This window comes from Homarus americanus, unplaced genomic scaffold, assembly GCF_018991925.1.
Source record: "Homarus americanus isolate GMGI-L3 unplaced genomic scaffold, GMGI_Hamer_2.0 scaffold18703, whole genome shotgun sequence".
Taxonomy (NCBI): domain Eukaryota; kingdom Metazoa; phylum Arthropoda; class Malacostraca; order Decapoda; family Nephropidae; genus Homarus; species Homarus americanus.
In genome coordinates, this window is record NW_024749779.1 from 11,297,433 (window position 1) to 11,304,932 (window position 7,500).

The following is a 7,500-nucleotide window of genomic DNA, read 5'->3' on the forward strand; positions in this document are numbered from 1 at the left end:
TATCCCAACATACTGAAAGAAAAGGAAGACCCCGACCAGGACAGAAACACCACCACCACGGGTATTACCAACTACCTGCTAGACTACATACATTTCCTGGTATAAAGAAGTCAACATTGCAAACTAGCCATTCGAGAAAACCAAAATACTCAGTTTTTCACGAGGCAATCAGTAGCCAAAATAAAATTTAATATATACGGTCACCTTGTTATTTGCCAATTGCTTATTTTTCCCATATCATCTTATTTACAAACTTGTCTTAGATCCATAATCAAGGTAAAAACCTTTGACGTCATTACTGCTTCAGTATGTGATAAGAAAACAATGCATAAAATAATTTTAATAGTGTTTATTTGGTTCGGCTAAAATAATAACCATGTGCATAAGAAATTAAATCTTTTCCATACATTAAAGGAATCGAATGTGCAAACAGCTAAGCCATAAGCGTAGTTTTCACAAATTAAAGGAAATTTGAACATTTCATCCGGAATACTTTATTGACCACCACGAAGCCTGAGAACCAAATGTAGTGTAGATTCTTTCTGGATGTTGTAGTCAGAAAGAGTTCGACAATCCTCCAACTGCTTACCAGCAAAGATCAATCTCTGCTGGTCTGGGGGGATGCCTTCCTTATCCTGAATTTTTGCCTTGACATTTTCAATGGTGTCTGAAGGTTCTACTTCTAGGGTAATGGTCTTTCCTGTAAGGGTTTTCACAAAGATCTGCATTCCTCCTCTAAGACGCAATACCAAATGGAGTGTAGATTCCTTCTGGATATTGTAGTCAGAAAGAGTGCGACAATCCTCCAACTGCTTACCAGCAAAGATCAATCTCTGCTGGTCTGGGGGGATACCTTCCTTATCCTGAATTTTTGCCTTGACATTTTCAATAGTGTCTGAAGGTTCTACTTCTAGGGTAATAGTCTTTCCTGTAAGGGTTTTCACAAAGATCTGCATTCCTCCTCTAAGACGCAATACCAAATGGAGTGTAGAGTCCTTCTGGATATTGTAGTCAGAAAGAGTGCGACAATCCTCCTACTGCTTACCAGCAAAGATCAATCTCTGCTGGTCTGGGGGGATGCCTTCCTTATCCTGAATTTTTGCCTTGACATTTTCAATGGTGTCTGAAGGTTCTACTTCTAGGGTAATGGTCTTTCCTGTAAGGGTTTTCACAAAGATCTGCATTCCTCCTCTAAGACGCAATACCAAATGGAGTGTAGATTCTTTCTGGATGTTGTAGTCAGAAAGAGTTCGACAATCCTCCAACTGCTTACCAGCAAAGATCAATCTCTGCTGGTCTGGGGGGATACCTTCCTTATCCTGAATTTTTGCCTTGACATTTTCAATGGTGTCTGAAGGTTCTACTTCAAGAGTGATGGTCTTCCCAGTGAGGGTTTTCACGAAGATCTGCATGATGTACTGCAAAGAAAACAATTCATTAGTAAAATTTTAGCCACAGTATATTTCTTAAATAATCTTAAATTTAAATAGATCTACAAGGTTGTTGAGCATGTTATAGCAGGTAGCAAGGCAACCATTATATATGAAAACACGAGACTACTACACCAATATTTTGTGCACATACTATACAGTACAGGTAAATCTTGGCTATCATCAACTTCTACCCCCACACTGCTATACGATATATATGCCCATGCTCACAGATGTAGCCCAAGAAATGTTTGGTGGTCTGGTTTATTCATTTGCAGTCTATCTTCAGGTGTAACCTAGCTATGCATATACAAACATAGTATAATAAAATTAAATGCCTAGCATTTATGGGCTTTAGGCAGAAATGGCAGAAAGTTTGCCCCATGAAAATTGAGAGATGTGGGCCAGGAGTAGCAGTCTTACATATAGAAATTGAACCGGCAGATGATGAACTTTATAATCCTGATCCGCTTTCGGCAAATGGTGATGTTTATGATCCTCAGGAAGATAATTGGACCGGGATATCTTCTATGGTGCTCCCACGGTGTGATTTTGGATTATGCGCTCATGGAGGTTATCTCTATGCCTTTGGTGGTTTGATTGTCCTTAGTTGGAGGAGTGTGGCTGTAGTTTAGTTTTGTTACTGTTTGAAGAAGCGACGGAAGCACCACCACCACGGGTATTACCAGATATCACCACTAAAATCAAAACTGACAACTGGTTAGTATTACATTAGTATCTGAAGATGGCGGCTGCACATGTGGAGCTCTCTCATCACGAGGAGGAGGAGGAATGTAAATCTTATCCGAACTACCTGCTAGACCACATACATTTCCTCTGGCAGTCACAACAGTTATGTGATGTAGAAATATTATCATCTGATGGATCAGTTGTGAAGATGAGTGAAACATTTACCTGTGAGTGAAGAAACATTTACCTCCTACGCATCTTTCTCTGCCCTCCATCACCCACCCACCATTTACACCCATATCGGGGGAGGGAAACTTAACTACACCGCCCACACTCACCCTCCGCCGCCCTTACCGCCCAGGAGGAGTCAGTGGAACATGGTTAACAAAGTATATCCGAGTATGACACCGAATAGGACCAGTGGAAGAAGAAATTTCCCAACTCCCCTGCTCCCCTAACTCCCCTGCTCCCCTGACACAAATAAAGAGCTTATCCAACTCTCTTCGCACGAGAGAATCAATGTTTCCTAGCAGTGGTTTGATTTGGGCTTGCTTCCTAGCAGTGGTTTGATTTTGGCTTGCTTCCTAGCAGTGGTTTAATTTTGTTGTCCATTATTCTAACTTAACAAAACCTATGCTATGATGATGACCCTTCTTCACCCAGACTTTTATGTCCCCTTAATGTACGTACGAGTATAAAGGCAGTATGAACGAACGAACGAACTTGAAGGGGGTGCCTAATAAACTAGCCCCCTCGGGGACAAATTTTTCTGATGGGATTACATTTTATTCCACAGGCTCACCATGTAATACTGTCATCGGGAAGCGAATATTTTAAGGCAATGTTTACGTGTGGATTAGCCGAGAAAACAACACAGTCAATAGAAATGAAGTCTATGAAACCCAATATATTAAAACTGCTCATCGACTTCATATATACTGGTAAGGGAAAACATTTTAAGTTTTCATAGTGCTATGCTATATGTAAAACAAAAAGATAGTTTTTATTTGTTGTAAATAATTAATGAATGAAACTTTTTATTTTTTTTTAAATACTTTAGGAAACATCGAGTTAACAGTGGAAAACGTACAGGAGTTAATTGCGGCTGCAAACATGCTGATAATGCTCCGTGCTGTACTTGTTTGTACAGACTTTCTCAAGAGCGAACTTCATCCATCTAATGCTTTAGGAATTTACCGGTACGTACAGTATAATAATTAATTATTTTCAACTGTTTATATAATATGTATTTTTATCTGCACCAATTCCATATTTAATTTTTTTAAAAACAGGTTTGCTGAGGCCCATAATTTAGTAAGGTTGCTGCATTCTTCACGGGACTTCATCTTCTCCAATTTCGTAAAAGTGACAATGGAGCAAGAATTTCTTGAGATTCCGAAAGAAATTCTACTGTATTTTCTTGACTCAGAGTATATTCATATTGACTCTGAGTTTCAGGTAAAATTTAAATAATTTTTTTTTTATATAATATTACCCACTTGTTTACCGACTGACTGACGGACGACTTTTATTTAATATATTATTTACAAAAGACTTTAACCCCAAACTATCAAATTTATCTTTCTTTCTAATTCTTTTTATTGTATTGCAGGTATTCTCTGCTGCCATCAGATGGATTAAACAAGCACAAGATATAACTAATAGACATTGTTGTTGGAATCTTGACATTTTAACATTTTAAAACGAGTAAAATTGTCTTTAATTCCAAGTAAACTAATAGAAAAATCAATTAATGAGTGCTCTCATATCAATCTGAAAGTTTTCCTTAAAAACATACAGCAAAAATTTTTGGACAAAAGGGAAGCTTTGTATGTCCAGCCAAGAATTTGTACTCGAAAGAAAATTTATGTCCTAGGTGGAACAAAGAGAGAACTCTGTGTCCACATGTATAGATCAGATAGGTTTACATTTAAAAGTGTCGAATGTTTTGATATCTTTAGGCAGAAATGGCAGAAAGTTTGCCCCATGAAAATTGAGAGATGTGGGCCAGGAGTAGCAGTCTTACATGGGAAAATTTTCGTTGTTGGAGGGGAGATAGAAATTCAACCGGCAAATGATGAACTTTATGATCCGCCTGCTTTATTGGCAAATGGTGATGTTTATGATCCTCAGGAAGATAATTGGACCGGGATATCTTCTATGGTGATCCCACGGAGTGATTTTGGATTATGCGCTCATGGAGGTTATCTCTATGCCTTTGGTGGTTTGACTGTCTTTGGTTGTTGGACGGGATCGGTCTGGAGGAGATCGGTCATATCCCAAACGATTGAAAGATATGACCCTATTGCAGATGAGTGGAGATTATTCGAGTCAAATATGCCAGAAGCTAGATCCAAGTAAGTACAATAATCATTTTCAAATTGGATTTACTGACTGATAGTGTGAACTACTGATAATGAGAGAGAAAATGTAGCAGTGGCCTGTACTGTTTTTTTCTTTTTTTTCTTTTCTTTTACAGCATTGGTACAGTAGAATATCAAGGTCTTATTTACATTGTTGGTGGACATACGTACACTCACAAGCCCCTGCGTGATCTTCTCTCATACAATCCTGTGACTGGGGAGTGGAAGAATCTAGCACCAATGATAGGTCGACCACACCCCCACAGGATAAGGTCGTACGACATGTTGAGTGTTGCAGTTTTGGATAACTTTCTGTATGTAGTAGGTGGTGTTCAGGAGGAAAAATCAATGGAAAGATATTCTTTTGAACAGGTAAGATTATTTACAAGTGCTGTGCTTATGAATTCTTATTATTATATACAACAAGATTTGAATTACAATATTGTAGCTAGGATGTGGAAGATTTTTTGTAATACTGTAGTGAAAAGGGAGTAAAAAATTTTATAACTTCCCGCCTCCCCCCTTCCTTTTACCTTTCTTCTTTTACTTTCCCACAGAACAAATGGTTTAAGTGTTCATCAATGTATTTTGGTCGAAATATCCCAGCAGTTGTTGAGACAAATTCTCTGTTATATGTCATAGGCGGGTACGGTTATCATAACTTGGTAAGGAAGAATGGAAATAGAAGAATGAAATATATTAATATTCCTACATATCTTTATAATCAGTTTTAACCTAAAACCTAAACTATTTTTTTTTTTTAGATGTCTGTCGCTAATGTGGAGTATTTTGATCCTAAGGATAACAAGTGGAGAAACTGTACACCACTCCCTGAGGATCGGTCTGATGCTAGAGCAGTCTCAATTTGACTCGAAACCTGAGTGTGATATTACCTGCCGTTGCCGTTACAAACACCTCTTCCCTCCCAGACCAGATATCCCTCCTCCTAGTCACAGGCCTGGCATTTGATATTATTAACATAAAATGTACCGGGAACTTAATATATTAATGCTAGAGCAGTCTCAATTTAACTCTCTTCTCTCCCAAGCTCAAGCTCAAGAATATCCAACGAGAAACTTTCAAGTCCTCTTCATCCTCTTCTCATCCTCTTCAACACACACTCAAAATAAAAAAAATACTTCCAATCAATGTATTACCTATCCCAACATACTCAAAGAAAAAGGCTGCAGTAGTTTAGTTTTGTTACTGTTTGAAGAAGCGACGGAAGCACCACCACCCAGGGTATTACCAGATATCACCACTTCCACCATTTATAAAATACAAAACTGACAACTGGTTAGTATTACATTAGTATTTGAAGATGGTGGCTGCATGTGTGGATCTCTCTCATCACGAGGAGGAGGAATGTAAATCTAATCCAAACTACCTGCTAGACTACATACATTTACTCTGGCAGTCACAACAGTTATGTGATGTAGAAATATCAGCTAGTGGATCAGTTGTGAAGGTAAGTGAAACATTTACCTGTGAGTGAAACATTTACCTCCTACACACATCTTTCTCTGCCCTCCATCACCCACCATTTACACCCATATCGGGGGAGGGAAACTTAACTACACCGCCCACACTCCACCCGCCAACGCCCTTACAGCCCAGGAGTAAGTGGAACATGTTAACAAAGTCTATCCGAGTATGACACCGAATAGGACCAGTGGAAGAAATCTCCCAACTCCCCTGCTCCCCTGGCACAAATAAAGAGCTTGCTCCAACTCTCTTCGCACGAGAGAATCAATGCTTCCTAGCAGTGGTTTGATTTTGGCTTGCTTCCTAGCAGTGGTTTGATTTTGTTGTCGCTCTTTATCATAAACAGATAAAATGAATGTACCGGGACCCCCCCCTCCACCCACACACACACACACACACATTCATCCATCCATAATTCTCTCACATTTATGTAACTTGACAAAACCTATGCTATGACGACGACCCTTCACCCAGACCTTTACGCCCCCTTAATGTACGTACGAGTATAAAGGCAGTATGAACGAACGAACGAACTTTTCATACATCCCTGTGGGGCGCTGTAAACGCTTCTGCGCTTCACCTTGCACAGGATGTAAGGAAGGGGTGCCCAATAAACTAGCCCCCCTCGGGGACAAATCTTAAAAAAAAAAATCTGATGTGATTACATTTTATTCCACAGGCTCACCGTGTAATACTGTCGGCGGGAAGCGAATATTTTAAGGCCATGTTTACGTGTGGATTAGCTGAGAAAACAACACAGTCAATAGAAATGAAGTCTATGAAACCCAATATATTAAAACTGCTCATTGAATTCATATATACTGGTAAGGGTATAGATAAAGAAGAAAAAAAATTTATGTTTTCATAGTGCTATATGTAAAACGGTAGTTTTTATTTTGTTATTGAATTGATAATTAATGAATGAAACTTTTATTTTTTTTTTTAAATACTTTAGGAACATCGAGGTAACAGTGGAAAACGTACAGGAGATAATTGTGGCTGCAAACATGCTGATAATGCCCCGTGTTGTACGTGTTTGTACAGACTTTCTCAAGAGCGAACTTCATCCATCCAATGCTTTAGGAATTTACCGGTACGTACAGTATAATAATTAATTATTTTCAACTGTTTATATGTATTTTTATCTGCACCTATATGTAACTAATTCTATATTTATTTTTTTTTAAAAACAGGTTTGCTGAGGCCCATAATTTAGTAAGGTTACTGCATTCTTCGCGGGACTTCATCTTCTCCAATTTCGTAGAAGTGACAATGGAGCAAGAATTTCTTGAGATTCCGAAAGAAATTCTACTGTATTTTCTTGAGTCAGAGTATCTTCATATTGACTCTGAGTTTCACGTAAAATAATTTTTTTTATTTAATATTACAACTTTAACTTACTTGAAAGTTTACCGACTGACTTTATTTACAAAAATTTTATCCCCAAACTATCAAATTTATCTTTCTCTCTTATTGTATTGCAGGTATTCTCTGCTGCCATCAGATGGATTACACAAGCACAAGATATAACT

The 7,500-nt window shown here is 38.3% G+C and overlaps 1 pseudogene; it reads right to left on the reverse strand.

Annotated features, from left to right (window-relative positions):
• Window positions 1–482: 482 nt before the first annotated feature.
• On the reverse strand, window positions 483–1,540 carry LOC121853879 (annotated as a pseudogene).
• Between the last annotated feature and the right edge of the window lie 5,960 nt (window positions 1,541–7,500).